We start from the raw sequence: 17,122 nt of genomic DNA on the forward strand, positions 1-17,122 counted from the left end.
TGTGCCTTCGAAGGATCCGGTAGTAACAGAGGAAAGATACGAAGGAGTAGATATTCTTACAACAATAGGTGATGTAAATGCAGGTGCCAAGATTCTCACTACATCTAGCACGTTAGGTATCACGTGGATTCTTGATTCGGGATGCACTTTCCATGTTTGCTATGGTCGAGGATTATTTTCTACTTATCGGTCCATAAAATGTGGGAAAGCCTTATGGCTAATGGTGACACATGCCATGTTGTGGGGTGGGAGAAGTGCGAATCCAGCTACATACTAGCAGTAAGATGTTATTGGGCGATGTTAAGCATGTCCCAGGATTAAAGAAAAATGTGATCTCGTTGGGCACATTTGATAAGTTTGGCTATAAGTAGAGGTAATGTTGAGTTGTAAAAATCTCGAAAGGTGGTCTCTTGGTGATGAAGGAACTGTTATAAGAGGGCATCTATAATCTGCAAGGAAGGGCTTCAACGACAACATTCGAGTGTTTGACTCCTAAAGTAAAGTACATGGAGTCACTAAGAGATGGCGGTGACTTGCTCAGGATTGATAAGGTGGAAAAGCATAGGTTGCACAAGCGTCATAAGGCCTTGAAATTCCTTATCAGTAATGTGACTTTTTATGCTTCTGCTTTGGTCAAGCAGATCAAGGGCACATGCCGAGAACAGGTGGAGAAGTCCGGGAGGAAGGTGCATCTTGGGTCGAAAGTTCCGATAGCTTAGCCTCGTGAAGATTATTCAGGGTAGATCTAAATGGAGGTCGAAATGTCTACAATGGAATAGTTTGCAAGTGGGAGACAAGCGGAGTGGACAGTTGAGACCGCATGAACGTTGTGGGCTTGCAGAGTTGGTGGTCTTATGTGATGCTCAAGTCGGAAATACGACTTCTTGAAAGGTCAGCTTCGGAGGGTGCACTATAGTGAAGTTGAAGAAGCCAGACACCTCGGAGAAGTCTAAGGGGTGGCTTGGACTTGAGTGATTGCATAGGATGAGGTGAAGCCTGTGAAGGGCTGTGAAAGAGTTGGTTGAGTCTAGATCGATGTGGACTTGATGGAATACGAGTCAAGGTGGAGATTTGTTGAGTATGTCTCGTATTCGGCGGAAAACCCAAAAATCGGAGCAGTAACAAGATCGGATGAAAAAGGGACGAGCAAGATCTCAGATTATCCTGAGATTATATTTTCTATTTTGTATGGATTTCGTTGTATCTCTTAGATCGTTAAATAGGGAAATTATCTTTAGGGATGTTAGAGATAATTCTAGAATACTTTTAGAATATTTCAAAGGGGAAATATTATAGGATTATATTATGATATATTTGAGATATTGGGAATGTATTGTATCTATTTAAAGTGGATAGGGTCTTGTATAAATGCAACACGTAGTGTGATAATCACGGGTAATATTATAGGGAATTCTCGGGTTTACTCTCTTGGAGTCTTTATGATTTATAGAGTGAGAGAATGGTGAGAATCGAGAAGATTGTGAAACTATTATTGGGTTGGGTCTTGTAACGGGGGCTGGAAAATGCTAGTGTGATCTCGAGTGTGTAATCTCCGGTTTGTTGATCTAGCAGAATCTCCATGCTTTTTATCCGTGGATGTTTCTCTCTCATTGAGGATTTTACCACGTATATCCAGATGTAATTTCTTCTATCCTCTCGGTCTCAACTCCTCAAATTCGGCGCCTTCCACCACAAAATAGCTTTGGTTACTTGCAAAAACATGTTCATTTCTGACGATCATAAATTACAAACTTACATGTTTGGACCGGGTCATAGTGCCCTAGTTCTTGAAATACGTCTAAACTCTAAATTATTAATTGATGGGTGTTTGTTTGGGTATTGAAATACGTCTAAAATCTAAATTATTAATTGATAAAAAAAATCCACAAAGAAAAGGAAAAATCTCCATTTTCTCGAACTAGCTATAATTTTTCAGTAATTGAGGTTTAATTTGGGGACGGATTGATTCATGACGACCGAATGTGATTCTTCGTAAAACTTCACAGGCAAATACTTCTGTTGCGGTTGTGGATTAAAATTGTTGCGATAAGAAACACTCAATTTCTCGTGCTATATAGTTAAGCGATCCACTTGTGTATGTTGACGAGGTCACTGCAAGTAATTTGCTTTTAACTATACTTGAATGATGAATTGCTCAGAGACAGCTATTGCTCCAGTCACTCGAAATCGAAATTATCACACATCTTGGGAACCCATGAACCATTAACCAACGGAAGAGTATATACGACTCATATAATTCCCATGAATCACGATATGTACCTAACTCGGAAAAAGAGCTTTAAGTAGTTTCGGGCTAACCTCGTGAGCCTTTTAGCCAGCTAGCTATTATATTTTCATGCCCTCGATTTTGAACCGGGACACCTGATTAGAAAACTAAAGAACTTCATATTACTTCATCCCCTTGGGCCTTTGAGAATCCTGATTCTGATTATGTACTTGTGACGGTGCTATGGTGATTGGCGAGAGAACGTATCCATAAGTCAAAACCACGCCTAGAACTATTTATAGTTCAATATATAGTTCAACCCAAAAAAAAGGTAAATTAACTCTGTACTTTGTATCAATTTTAACACTTTTTTTTTATCACGAAGATTCCTCAACTATCGTTGTAATATCAATTTTTGCAGTACGTTAATTCGTCCGTCAGTTTTGACTGATTTACTGACATGATGTCACTTGGTGATGTGGCTTATTAAGTGGATTGCAAATACATTTTTTTATTAAAATTATTTGAAAATAAAAAATAAATACAGAAAAAGGAGAACAAAAATAAAAAAGGAGAAATCCTAATCAGAGTTTAAAAAGGGAAGGGGAGGCCGACAGTGGAGGCCTTGCCAACGGCCACCACACCTCCAATCGGGGTTGCCAGCGATCTCTGTCATATCCGACGACTCAGATGGGGCGGGATGGGACCACTTTCGATCCTAATCGGTGGGGCCTCACTAGTGGCCAGCACCCCTCCAATCGGAATAGTCGGTGACCTCTGTGGTCGCCAGAGAAACCTTGGCCCAGACATGCCAAAGGCCACGGCTTGTCCTACCATATGGTGACGCTTCCAAAGGGTCACCATAGGTGGGCCTAGTCCAACACTTTTGGCCTATGCCGACTGGACGCGAGACAACGCTTTCAAAAGCATCGCGAGACTTTTGGCGACTCCTAAAAGTGTTGCAAGGCCTCTAGCCACCCTGGAAGCGTCGCCTATAGTCTCGGAAAGCGTGGCAATTGGTCTTTTTTTTTTTTTTGTTTTAGTGAGATCAGCTTATAAGGTCCCATAGAAAGCTTTGACCAAAAAAAGAATAGTCCCATAGAAAGCGGACGAAAGTTCAAAAATATCTCATTGACGTAAATAAAGATATCGTCAATTATTTCCCATAAGGCCATATAATTCGATCGATAAGGAAAATTAAATTAAAATAATCTATTACATCAATATATAAAAGTATGAAACTCACTTTAGTGTTTTTTCACATTTAACTTTCAAAAATACCCTTTTATTTTATATAAAATTTCATAAATACCATTGTCCTTAACATGAGAAAAGGTTCATACCTATTCTTACTTATATCCATATTACTTTAGGCATGGGATTATTCATGAAAGGATGTGACCATAACCTAACAAGATATGACTACTTGAAGAGTTGTGTATGTTAAAATTATATATATCATGTTGTTTTCCAAAAGTCATATTGCAAACATTTAAACCCTCACCCTCTCTCTTCTTCCCCAAAATACTCTTTAAGAAGTCTCAAGAGAAATTTTCATTCTGGTGCCTCGAAAACTCAGTGAATTTGCTGCCCTACAAACTTTTTGTAGTTACCATAGCAATAATCCCCTTAAAAAAAGTGCTCTTCGCGCCACCGATTACAAATATTACGGTATGATAATGCTACTGTTCTCAACAATATGTAACATCATGCGCAGAAAGGTACATTCCTTTTCCCCATTAGTTGTGATGATCAAATAGTTCCCACTTAAAAGAAATATATAAAAAAAATTATCTTGAAAACCGTTAAAATGTTGAGATGGGAAGATTATAGTCAAAAACTATTTTCGGACAGATTTGCCACCTCAGCTTTTATCATTGGAAAATCTTGCGTGCGGTTATTTTTGTCGGTAAGATTGCTAGATATAGCCATGTAGGAGACTATATTTTGCACGTCACGGGAAAAACTAATAATAAAACTTCAAAAACAAAAAGGATTTAAGACAAAAATAACACAAGCAAAGCATCTATTGGCTGGGGCGATGACTGTTGGCGCCATGCTTGCATTGAAGAGACTACACGCAGAGGGGGAGAGGATGAGAAGGAAAAGTTGAAAGAGGGAACGAGAGAGAGGAGGGATGTGAGTCTGAGGCAACCGACGCGTTTCCTCCTGTTCTCGCCTGCTGTTTATTTTTTTATTTTAAAATAAAAATTCTTATTTTTTTAAAAAAATTTCAATTATTATTGTTTTTAAATCTTGTACAGGGGCTCCTACTCCCTTTTGCTTTTTTTTTTAATCCTTATTTTTGTTTTTGATATTTTTATTCTTTTTCTTATCATATTACAGATAGATTTCCGAAACCAAAAATTTGATGTACTAAATGTGCATAAATATATATGTGTATGTATTTTTGATCGAATATGTCCTGGTGAAACAGTTTGTGATATTTGTTGATCGTATATCGAAAGCATTTGGATAACATATTACTGTTGGGAGATACATATGTAGTCGAGCATCGTTATCCTATTGCAGATCCTTTTGATTTTGATTGTTTTGGCAGCCGGATTCTTCGAAGTAGATGGTGCACAGATCTATCATGTGCAACGTAAGCTGAGTCACTACCTGTGACTTTGAGCATGGCTGTGGTCGCTGAAATCGAGTCACTCCTGCTACTTGGTGGATCTCCCCCTAGGCTCTCTCTCTTCGATTCTCACTTTCCCGGCCTGCGGTGGCCACATACGAGGTCGCCAATGCCATTTGAGGCCACGGGCAACATTGACGAGGCAGTGGCTGGCTGGCGGACTGGCGTGGGGTGTCGGCGTGCGGGCGCTGATGTGCGTTTTCCTCTCTGTGTTTCTCCTTCGGCAGTGTTCTTCCCGAGTTTTTATTTATTTTGCGACTTTTCTTTTCATTATTTATTTAATTTCTTTTGCGGCAGTTATTTTGGATTTTTTTTTTGTTGAAGCAGATATTTTGGACAGAAATGATGTTCACAAAAAAATATTATTTTGGATTTCTTTTTTCACGTTGAAGTAGTTATTTTTGATAGAAATGCTGGATTTTCCTTCGGTGATGATTGCGAAAGTCACAAAATAATTATTTAAGGGGCAAATTAAAGTTATTTGGCTCATGGTTTAGGGGTCCATGGGTACTTTTCCGTATTTATTTTCTGCGGCACCATCTTTTTATAGCATTCTTCACCAAATTAAGCAGCGTGAAGATCAACGAAATTCCTATCAAATTTTCTAGAATATTGTAATTAATAAAGGATTTCTTTTTAAAAGAAAAAAGAAAATATCAGAGCTGAGGACAATGACATCCGAAGCCAATTTTGCCATAAAAATGCGTTTGCTCCTGCTTCTTTCTTGCAAAAGATTTTTTTTTCTTTTTTAATTTGAGTATTGCAATATTTCCTTCTCGAAAAGACAATATTTTTGCTTTCTTATATATTTGGTGGTGAATTATACTCTTTAGGGCCGCATCTCTTTACTACCCAAAATGAGAGCGGGTTCCAACTTTGTGAGAGGACGGAACCTTTGGAATGATAAAAGTTCCCTATGAAATGAAGATCGTTGTATGGAACGATCATAAGTGAGTATATGCATTGCAATTATCTATGTATATATTTTTTGAAGTTCTCTATTAATCCATTGAAGCAAATATTGCATATTGAAATTACTAATATCTTTGTTTACATTACATATCGTTATTTATTAATTTTACGGAAATATATAATTCACACACTACACTTATATTATAAAAGTTAATACAAAAACAAATAGACGAAATCATATAGATCAAAAATATCAAATCGATATATTATTTGAAAATATAGTGGGGAGCATTCAAAATTAAAACCGTGCAATGAATGGGCCACTAAAGCTAATTGGAATGGGCCACTAAAGCTAATTTGTTTAACGAGATAATTTCAATAAATGTTCTTCGCCACATTACTATTAGGAAAGAACATTTGCAATATCCTGTAGTGTTTTATTCTCCTATTTTATATATACAATGTTACTTTATTGCACTTTTCTGATTTGACATGTATAGGAAAACAAATGTATTCCAGTTGGTGAAGTTTTGTATCAGACCTGGCAATGAAACGGACATTAACTTGAATTTATGGATCAACTTTGCATGCTTTGCAGAGGGTACCGATTCCTTGTAAAAATTTCTGATGACATCTTTTTGGCGACCTTCAAATAATTTAGATGTATGCATCTATATGCTTATATTATAGGCAGACGCGTTTATTCGTTAAGTATATCCCAGAATTAGGATGGAGAGGTGATAAAAATGAAGAGCCACCGTAGGAAATTAAAAATTGAGAAAATGTAAGAAATTAAAGCAACTTTGACATGATTTTTGACAAAGTATTATTGTCTATTTGAAATTCCTCCCAATATAGGTTTGAAAGTTTTTGGTGAAAATTCCACAGAAACATTTGCGAGAGTTTTAAAAATAAGTAATTTTTTGACAATTTACCAATAGAAATTCTATGAGAAATAGATTGGAAAGTTTTCTCTGAAAATATTACAGAAACATTTTGAAAAACAATTTATGATAGAATTTTGGGTTAATAATTAAAAAAGAAAACACAAATTTTTCACATTTTAACAATTTTAGCTCTAACTTTTTTCACAAACCTAAAAATGCACTAACTTTTGATTAGATAACAATTCAAGTACGGCGTCAAATTTTCCGTTGATTTTGACGGAATCGATACCATAGAGAGCGCCGACGACCCCAATCGGGGGGAGGGCACTGATGACCCCAATCGGGAGGGTGGTGACCGAAATCGAGGCCCCCACCCCTTAGAATCATGAGAACCCTCAAATCAGGGACTCTCTTGGAATCTGGCGGACGGAGCCACAACACCGGCCATCACCCCCCCAATTGGGGTCGCCGACACTCTCTGTGGCTTGAACTCCGTCCAAATTACCACGTCTAGCCATTGCTATCTCTAAGCAATTCACTGCAGTGGCCTTGTCAGCATACACGAGAGGATCGCTTAACATTGTATTGTCAGAGCACGAGAAATCGAGTTTTTTTCTTCTTATCACAACCCTTTTAATCTTTAGTATATGTATTTGCTACTAAAGTTCATTTTATCTTCATGAATAAATACTGAGTCCATTAACACTTTGGTCCTCTAATTTTTCAATTGATACCACTTAACTATATGAATTTTCAAAATTGAGAATTTGGTCCCTGAATTTTCAAAAATCATAACAAAATGGTCCTTTTAGGAACCAGACTTGTTGGTAAAAAAAAGGCTAAAAGGACCATTTTGTTGTGGTTTTTGAAAATTCAGGGACCAAGTTCTCAATTTTAAAAATTCATGTAGTGAAGTGCTGGCAATTGAAAAATCGAAAGACCAAAATGTTAGCGAACTCATAAATGCTTCTCCAAATTAAACCTCAATAATTTAAAATTTATAGATTGAGAAAATGGAATTTCTTTTTCTTTCCTTTTTGGCCTTTTCGTCTATCAATTCATTAAGACCTCAATAATTTGGAGACGAGTTTTCTTCTTCTTCTTTTCCTAGTAGTGTAATAGCACGTGCTTTGTACGTGCCATGGTAGTTTTCATTTTATTATTATGTTACCATGTATTTTGCTTCAAAAGACCTATTAACCATGATATGTTGCTGCTGTTCCTAACTACAGAGTGCATGTACAATATCGTCACCTTCCTAGGACTATACAACATAAGCAACTCCCCAAAAGAGAGACATTTATTTAAGTGCAATGAGGAGTAGAATCACCCAACTTCAAGACCTTCAAAAGGTGTTGACTCTGCATAGAGGTGCTCACATAGTGAACATATTGGTTGACGCAGCGAAACTAAAGAACAATTGTAATCTGTTGATTCGCGCACAAATGTCAGAAAATAATCTTTTATAACCTGTTGATTCTACGAATACCAGGGAATATGCATCAAATTCGTTGATTCAATCAATGCCGAATTTGGAAAAATAGAGAAAATATTCCCTCGAAATTTTATTCACCCAAAAACTCAATTGCCTTTAGCCTTAGGGCTTACAACGCTTAAATAGGCTTAAACAAAATTATAACGAATGAAATGGAATTATAACGAATGAAATAAACTATTCCGTAAAATAAACTATTTCTTAAAATAAACTATTCCCTAAAAATTGCAAAAATGCCCAAATAATATAAAATTGCGAAAAGGCTCAAATAACATAAAATTGTTTGTTTTCTGCCGCATCATTCTCCCTTGAATGGAAAGAATTCGCCATTGATCTTCACGAATAGAGAGATTAATATACTTCTGCTGCTTTCTCACTTGCCACTTGAATGCCTTCTCTTTGCGAACTATTTCTCTTAATTCTTCGTACATAAAATTCTGTACACCTCTTAGCCAATTAACGCTTTCACTGAATCTTTGCTTTCTTAATCGAGTCACATGCACTTCGACCAACTTTGGCAACTGAATAACCTCTGAAATCGGCACCATAAGCAATTTTGGCATCTTTCTTTGCATTGGAAATTTCTTAATTTAGAATATTCTCAATCTGAGCATAATAATGAAAAAGTTTATCACCTCCAATATCCTTTAATATGGATTTATTGACAACGAACATTAGTTTTCCTTGATCATCAAATACAAATTATGTAACTTCTTCTTGATCTTCATCTGGGTATATATTGAAAACTGGATTGGCTTCATCATATGATATGTCTTCGATCCTCCGATCTAATTCGTCCTCCTCCGCAGCACAACGTTGATTAGTCGCTATTCGGGACGGCATCGCTGATCCAAGAGCGAACACGGCCCTGATACCAATTGACGCATCGAAACTAAAGAACAATTGTAATATGTTGATTCGCGCACGAATGCCAGAAAATAATCTTCTATAACTTGTTAATTCTACGAATATCAAGGAATAGACATCAAATTCGTTGATTCAATCAATGCCGAATTTGGAAAAATAGAGAAAATATTCTCTCGAAATTTTATTCATCCAAGAACTCAATTGTCTTTAGCCCTAAGGCTTACAACGCTTAAATAGGCTTAAACGAAATTATAACGTAGGAAATAAACTATTCCCTAAAAATTGTAAAAACGCCCAAATAACATAAAAATGCCAATTTGAGACTCTAAACGATAGAATTCGGCCTAAATCTCATCTTTTCACAACCATAGGCAGTGAGTTGTGCTCCGAAGGCCGTTTCCCTTGAGACAAGGTCGTCAAAACATGTTTTTCTCAAGATAGCCATTTGCCACGTCTTCTGCCGCATCATTGGTTGGCAGTAATACATCAATTTGACATCCAATACCCTCAGTGCTATAAGGATCTTCATCTTGAAGTTAGGATTTCGTGACTACTACAACGCATCCAGATTCTTTAAAAATGACTGCGACAATCGTACATTAAAGAGTGAGATGTAATATAACTATTGCACTATCTGTCATACCAAAACTAATTGGTTTTTTATATGCAGAATAAGCCCCTATTAAGAGACTAGACGCTAAACACGTATTAGTAGGTAACTCAAGTACCAATTGCATGCTTAGCCCTAACAACAACTTCTATCGTAACCATTAGGGGTGATGGCCTAGCATAGGCAGTGAGTTGTGCTCCGAAGGCCGTTTCCCTTGAGACAAGGTCGTCAAAACCTGTTTTTCTCAAGATAGCGATTTGCCACGTCTTCTGCCGCATCATTGGTTGGCAGTAATACATCAATTTGACATCCAATACCCTCAGTGCTATAAGGATCTTCATCTTGAAGTTAGGATTTCGTGACTACTACAACGCATCCAGATTCTTTAAAAATGACTACGACAATCGTACATTAAAGAGTGAGATGTTATATAACTATTGCACTATCTGTCATACCAAAACTAATTGGTTTTTTATATGCAGAATAAGCCCCTATTAAGAGACTAGACGCTAAACACGTATTAGTAGGTAACTCAAGTACCAATTGCATGCTTAGCCCTAACAACAACTTCTATCGTAACCATTAGGGTTGATGGCCTAGTGGTTCTAAGCTCATTCCCACGTGGTTTAGAAACCCCCAGGTCTCGAGTTCGAATCCCCCCGGGGACATATGCTAGGGTGGGCTCTTTGGCTTGGGCCTGGGGTCATCTCCAGTTTCTGTGAACTATAGCTGCCCACCATTTTACTTATAAAAAAAAAGCAACTTCTATCGTAAAAATAAATGCATCATATTGTCGAAAATACTTCATTGAAAATCACAGAGACGAAGGGACTATGCAGGGTATAAAAGATACATAATCAAAGGCTATGTATAATACTCGCTTAATTTTTAGTTAACATCCCTCTTCAAATTAGATTCAACAGAATTCATAAGGGACTTATGTGCAGAGACTCCATAGACAAACTCGACCATAGGAACCGCAGTTGAGAGAGGTGTCATTAAATACCATGTCATGCAACGATATACAGGCATTAAGATATTTAAACAACATTTAATAAAAATATTTGAATCAAGTTTTTGATTAGAATTCAAAAAATTTCAGCGAATTCCTCAAAACCTAGCCCACTAAAAAATGACTGGAGAATGATGAGTGTATGGACTACCATTTCAGAAATAACAATTTTGGTTCCGAGGCCCTACAAGTTCTGCAAACTTGAGAACACGAACGTACAGAAAAAAGAATATACATTGCAATAGCATCCTTTTACTTACATTACGACAGAACCAACTGATTTGTGAATGGGAAAAGCTTACAATTCAACAATTCACAACATAGGCATTTCAAGAATAGCTTACCTTAGACATCAGTTATGAGGGGAACCTTGTGAGGGTTCCTGAGGACACAATTCTACGATATTTTATTCTTCACTTCACGGCTTTACAATCTAACGCAAATCTGCAGGTGCAAAGCAGCCAACCACTATCACCGTCTTGCAGCTTATAACTAACAACAACCTCAACACAAATCATGCAATGATTACTCCCAAAACAAAATAAAAAAGAAAAATAAGAAAGCATCCTGCATTAGAGGCTATAACAAAAACTGGCCAAATTTTTTTATAATTTTATCGAGTGACTAATGATCACATCATATCATATTAAGCTTTACGGTCTAAAAGGAATTTGAAATCTGTAAATTAATAATCATCAAACAAGAATACTAAACAATTTTGATTATCATCAAACTCGTCAAAGAGACAATACAATTTGGATTTATTCCCCAAGTTAGTAAAACAAAGTCAATATAAGTGACCTACCGATAGAGCAGTCAGGGCACTAATAAGAAATTCATTAGTTCGTTGTGGACGTAGTGAGTCCGAACGCTGGCAATGCTACTCAAAAAAGCCTCGGCAAGTCATTGTACTGCCTATAAAAGTCACCTGAAATCACGAATGAGAATTCTTCAATGTGGAAACATCAAATCAAGTCGTCGTGAGAATTTCATGAATAGCAGTATAGCTCCAGCATATACTAAAAGGTAGGATCCGTTGGCCGAAAGAGAAGAAACAATACAAAGTAATAGGAAGCTCCCTCTTTCCCAATAAAATTCTTGAAATAATAAAAGTTAATATAATTGACTGGAAAAATAAACAAAGATAAATATACCTTTATGACAACAAGAGAAAAAAAGTGAGAAAATATATGTAAAAATAAAAGAAAAGAATAACTGCTCAAGATTTTTGATAATAAATAAATATAAATATAATAAGTTGTCTAAAATAAATGATTCTCCACGGCGGCAAAACGAAAACAGCCAAAAAAAATCAAGCCTTACTTATCAGAGCTAGCAAACGAGCAACTTATCAGAAATCTTAATAGGGGATTCAGGCTTGTGCACCTGAGAGTTCATGAAAACTGCCTAATCTCCACCTCAAAGAACACAAGCAAGCCTCACCCCGACTGGGCACATAAGATCCATTCGATGATGTCACCCGGGCTAGTGTGGTCCAACGTGAAGGCGCCCAAGTCTGCGCCACCATTGCTCATCAAAACCAGAGTAAAACCCTTCTTTATTTAAGCTTTTCGCAGTAAGTAAGGTGAGTGGTGCTGGGTATGCAGTCATTCCCGATAGCACTAAGACGATTTTGGAGCATAAGTAACAAAGGACAATAAATCTTACATCAACCAAAGAGAGTAAATTAAGAATTAGGAAAACAAAGTTCGTCCTGCACTTTCATTAAACATGTCTTAGGCACCTAAAATACATCTTTTCATTAAAAAAGTGAAGTGATATCATAAACATCTGTCACTGTTCATTTGTTATGTGAGAATTGCAAGACGTTTATCAGACATGGTAATAAAATCTAAGTTAATTTAACCCTCTCTTAAATTTATATTTTCCTCAATTCAATAATACAATCATTACATTTTTATCAAATTCTCTCTCATTTTTTTTATTTATTATTTAAATTAATTTTTTAATATTAAATTATCTTAACTATTCAACACTTTTTCCAAATTTCAATACTTTTTGCCTCAATTCAACAACATAATCATTATTTTTTTTTATGTTCTTCAAATTTTCTCTCATATTTTTCTCAACTACTTTTATCTTCATCTCCTTAAATCAAACTAAATCAAATTAAATCAAACTTAACCTCATTACCAACCGCTATAATTATAAGTTGAGGAAATCCACTGGCATGACAGCACTCTTCTACTTGTTCTCGTCAACCGTACAGAGTAACCAATTTCAAATTCATATAGAGGCTTCAAACAATAAAAGGAAGAACAGTGGAGTATCAATGACTGCACATTGACAGACGGGCCTACAAGATTCGTCTCTGAGAATCAAATCTTGACCAGAAATTGAGAGGAAGCAAATGCGCCGGTGCCAGCGGGTGGAGAAAGGCATTTACCTGGCTCAGTCGACTCGGGATAATCGCCAAAAACCGAACAAAGCAATTGGTGGACGCATAAGAACAATGAAACAGAGAGGGAGCGTTCTGTTTTGTGCGCATCGGAAGAAAGCAGGTGGAGAGGAATGACTGGGAATGGGATGTTATACTCTTTGCGGTGTAATTAAGCAGCGACCGTCAAAAAACGACCGAAGGAGATGCGTCCGTTCAGAGGCGAAGATTAACCGTCTCTTTGGAGCCGACGCTTAAGCGGCTTCTATTCAGTGCAGAGTGGGGGTGTCATTCCGCGGAGCGGCACAAGAGATGGAGGAAGGTGTCGGCGTAGAGGGGCCTGGAGCGGCTCCTGTAGCAGAGCCAGCAGATGCAGAGCGAATGGAAGGAGAAGCGGAGGAGGACTGGCGAGTGGCTGCTGATGGTAGCAATGTAGAAGCGCGAAACGATGGCAATGTGGATAGGGCATTTACGGAATTATGAAAATATGGGATTAACCCCACATATTTTATTGTAGGCTGGATCATTCTATTTCTTATTTTACTGAGAAAGATGTCAAAGAAGCCTGACCATTGATTTTGAATATATACTTCGAGACAAGAAATGAAAATGAGACATGGAAAAAGTAATAATTTATTTCAAATTATAGCCCACTATCTCAAAAAGAGAGGGCCAAGAAAGTCGCAGGACTGGTTCGTCAGCTAGTCTTTATATGATATTTTATAGAGCCCCAATAATTATGCGGAAGCTAGAAGTTTACCAAGAATAAATCTACTATAGTTGGGAGAAAGGGGGTGTACTGCTCGGTCACATATCATTCTAATCTGGAAGTTTTTCAATTTTTATTTTTCACTAGACGAATGAGCCCGCGTGTATGTATGGGTTAAAGGTATATTATGACCAATCCAATTTTCTTATTAACATAAATATTTTAGTTTAAGAAAATTTCAAAAGAATACTTGGCTCGAGCGAGACTCATTTTTTTCTTCAATTTGAAAGTTTTTTTTCGAGTACATCCAACCCTAGTTAACTGCATAGGTTGAATTATGCTTTCCAGTTTTGTACGAGGTAATTCCCACCAATATGATCAACATGATCACTAAAAATTGTGAAATCATTTCGATATCGATCCGTAAGAATATAAAAATATTTTTAATTGTGCGATTTGTAAAGCAAAATATTATTTATAACTCTATAATCGAAAGTACTAATACTACCTCAATCGATGGACGAAATTGTTCTCATAATCGTGAAGAATATTTTCCACTCTCAAGTTATATTTATAGTGCGATTCGCTGCCTTGCGTGATTCAGAGCAACTATACTCGACATCACAATATTGTTTATTTCTCTTGGAAGAGATTTTACCTAGTGAATTATATATAATATTATTCAATTTAGCTAATTAATTATATTTTGATCTTATTGTCGTCCTACACGTTTTTTCGATTTCAGAAACGAGGTGGCAACACTACATTCCGCCACTTATCACATTTTTATTAGTGACACATGAAAGGTCACACAATGAAAAACTTCATTCGTCGTACGTGGTGCTTCCCTATTTATTGTCTCATCTTTTATTCTTTTATATAGATATTGATATAGATTAGTTGGATTTTCCGAGTCGTCTTTTTCTAACTTTTATTTACTAGGTGTATCAATGTTCTTTTTAATTGAAGAGAAAATTCATGACTTGATTAGATTAAGCCTTTTTGAATTTTATTTTATTTATTGATTGCAAGACGGCTCTTTTTATCTCCGTGCCAATGCTGCTACATATATTTTATCATTGATGGTACAATCAGATATGCGTAATTGTTGTCCCAAAATATTCAACTCTCTTTGCCACTCTTTTCTTCCATATGGACTTGGTTATACGCCTTCTTTTGGACCAAGTTAATAATTTTCTCTGTAAATATTCAGTGAGTATTATTTAATTACTTGATTGTATAATATTCAATCAAAATGTCAAAAAATGGAAAATTGATCTCACAACGAGCTCACGTATTAGTTCACAATTATAAGTATTTTGATTGATAATTACTCATCCAAAAGTGAAAGAGTAACACTCAATTAATATTTTTTTATAATATTCCCTGCCTGAATAAACTACCTTTTTTTGACGGTTTTTAAGATTAACTTTTCCTCCCTAAAATATACATTCTAATGGTCCGCGATGATCATTATTGATTAAGGACTAGGACACGATGACCCGGTCTAAAGATAAGTTTGCGTATAATTCTGTCACCAGATAAACAATTTTTGCGAGTGACAGCTATTTTATAGATGTGGTACTCAATTCATCAAACCATGAGAATCTTTACATTAGTATGTTTGGTTATATATAAATGAAAAAGAAAGCGAACACAGAGAGAGAGAGAGAGAGAGAGAGAGAACTCTGCATTTTGTTTGGAAATACTTATCCCGTAGATTTACACGAAGGGGACAACATGCATGAAATATCACAAACACTAGGATATTTTGTCATGAATTTTTTAATTTATCATAATTCTGTATAATAACTAATATATAATATAACTGAGACTCATATAAATCTACTTCTATGTAAAAATTATGAATACTTGATTGATAGTAAATAATTCAAAATTTTCAAAAGATTGTACTAATTAATATTTCATATGGTATAAAACCGAATACTTCTCTTCAATAATCTTGATTTGAATTTTCAATTTTCTAATTAGAGTATCATGATTGAAATATTATAGGCATTAAGTGTTCCACTAATTTTAGTTGGACGAACTTTCTTATGGTATGTTCGATATTTATTAAAAGCATATCATGACCAAGGCCAAGGTAATTCCCAATCAAGAATCAGTCTCATTTAATACGTCAGTGTATCATTGCATTTCACTGTAAAAGTAATAATATTTCTAACGTCACACTACTTAAATTGATGACAAATTAAAATAATTTTTTCTTTTTTTTAATCAACGTGAGTTAGGCTTACGTGAGTTGGTGCTTGTTATTCTTAGATAAGGCTTTGGGCATGAGTTTGGTTATTGAAGAAAATTTACGATCGAGAGAGGTTTATCCCTTAATGGGTTGACCAATCTATATCTATATAAAATTCCGAATCCTATATTAATCGGACTAGTTTACTTTCGAATATCAAGTGGTACAGACTGAAAAAATCACAAATAAAAATTGAAAACGAATTAAAATAAGCTTTTTATCGACATGAGTTGGTTTTAGATGAATCAACACTTTTTATCTTTAGGTGAAGCATTGGGTGTGAGTCTTGTTATTGGAAAAAATTCACAATTGTGAGAGGTTTATCCCTTAATGGGTAGATCTCGCTTGAATCTAAATTAATCGGATATAGTAGAATTTTGAATATCAAGTAATACCCATCGAAAGAAAAAAAAATTATATACTTTAATTGAATAAAAATTAAAATATTATTTTTTTAAAGAAGGGGAGGGGTAGCTGAGGGTGTGAGAACGCCCTACTCGCCACCCCATCCTATAGCAAACAGGAGTTATAATTATTTAATAAAAATTAAAATATTATTTTTTTAAAGGAGGGGATGGGTGGCTGAGGGTGTATTCTCAGGCTAACTATGGGAAGCTCAAGTTCAGCCTAATTATGACCATGCACACAAGGTGAAAACATTCTCAATGAACCTATATGATATTAGAGCAATGGTATATATGGAACTTGCGCTATGCTTATGAAGCAATTTCCTGTTGAAAAGCGTGTGATTGTAAGACATTTTCCTTAATGGAAGTGTAGGGTGTAAATATTCATCCCAAACCCAAAGTTAAGTCAAGGGGATAAGTAGTTACCCGTGTCAGGCTTATGGTTTGGGCAAAAAATTTATTATACTTGAAAACCTCATATGATGTCGTCGTGATTGGACCATATGGCATCAATTCATAGATGCAATGAATAATAGGAAAATATTATTATCAAAAGTACTTGATTATTAATAAAGATGATGTAGTGCAGTGATATCGATCATTTTTTTGTAGCCTAAAAATTTCAAATTTTAAGTTAATTATCATGGTCGAATTACCTGTATTCAATCATTATATTTACTATTCTCTTGTGCTA

At 35.8% G+C, this 17,122-nt stretch overlaps 1 long non-coding RNA gene across 2 annotated transcripts; it reads right to left on the minus strand.

The window, feature by feature from the left end:
• Positions 1 to 9,202: 9,202 nt before the first annotated feature.
• On the minus strand, positions 9,203 to 13,541 carry LOC116207091. 2 transcript variants are annotated; one of them, XR_004156858.1, is made up of 5 exons: positions 13,059 to 13,541; positions 12,038 to 12,167; positions 11,457 to 11,579; positions 10,996 to 11,095; positions 9,203 to 10,034 (listed from the first exon to the last, which is right to left on the minus strand). It is a non-coding gene; the product is annotated as an uncharacterized LOC116207091 (long non-coding RNA). The 2 variants fall into 2 exon arrangements; XR_004156857.1 differs by lacking the exon at positions 9,203 to 10,034 and having other exon boundaries at positions 10,868 to 11,095; positions 13,059 to 13,539.
• Between the last annotated feature and the right edge of the window lie 3,581 nt (positions 13,542 to 17,122).

This window comes from Punica granatum, chromosome 5 (assembly GCF_007655135.1).
Source record: "Punica granatum isolate Tunisia-2019 chromosome 5, ASM765513v2, whole genome shotgun sequence".
NCBI classification, from domain to species: Eukaryota; Viridiplantae; Streptophyta; class Magnoliopsida; order Myrtales; family Lythraceae; genus Punica; species Punica granatum.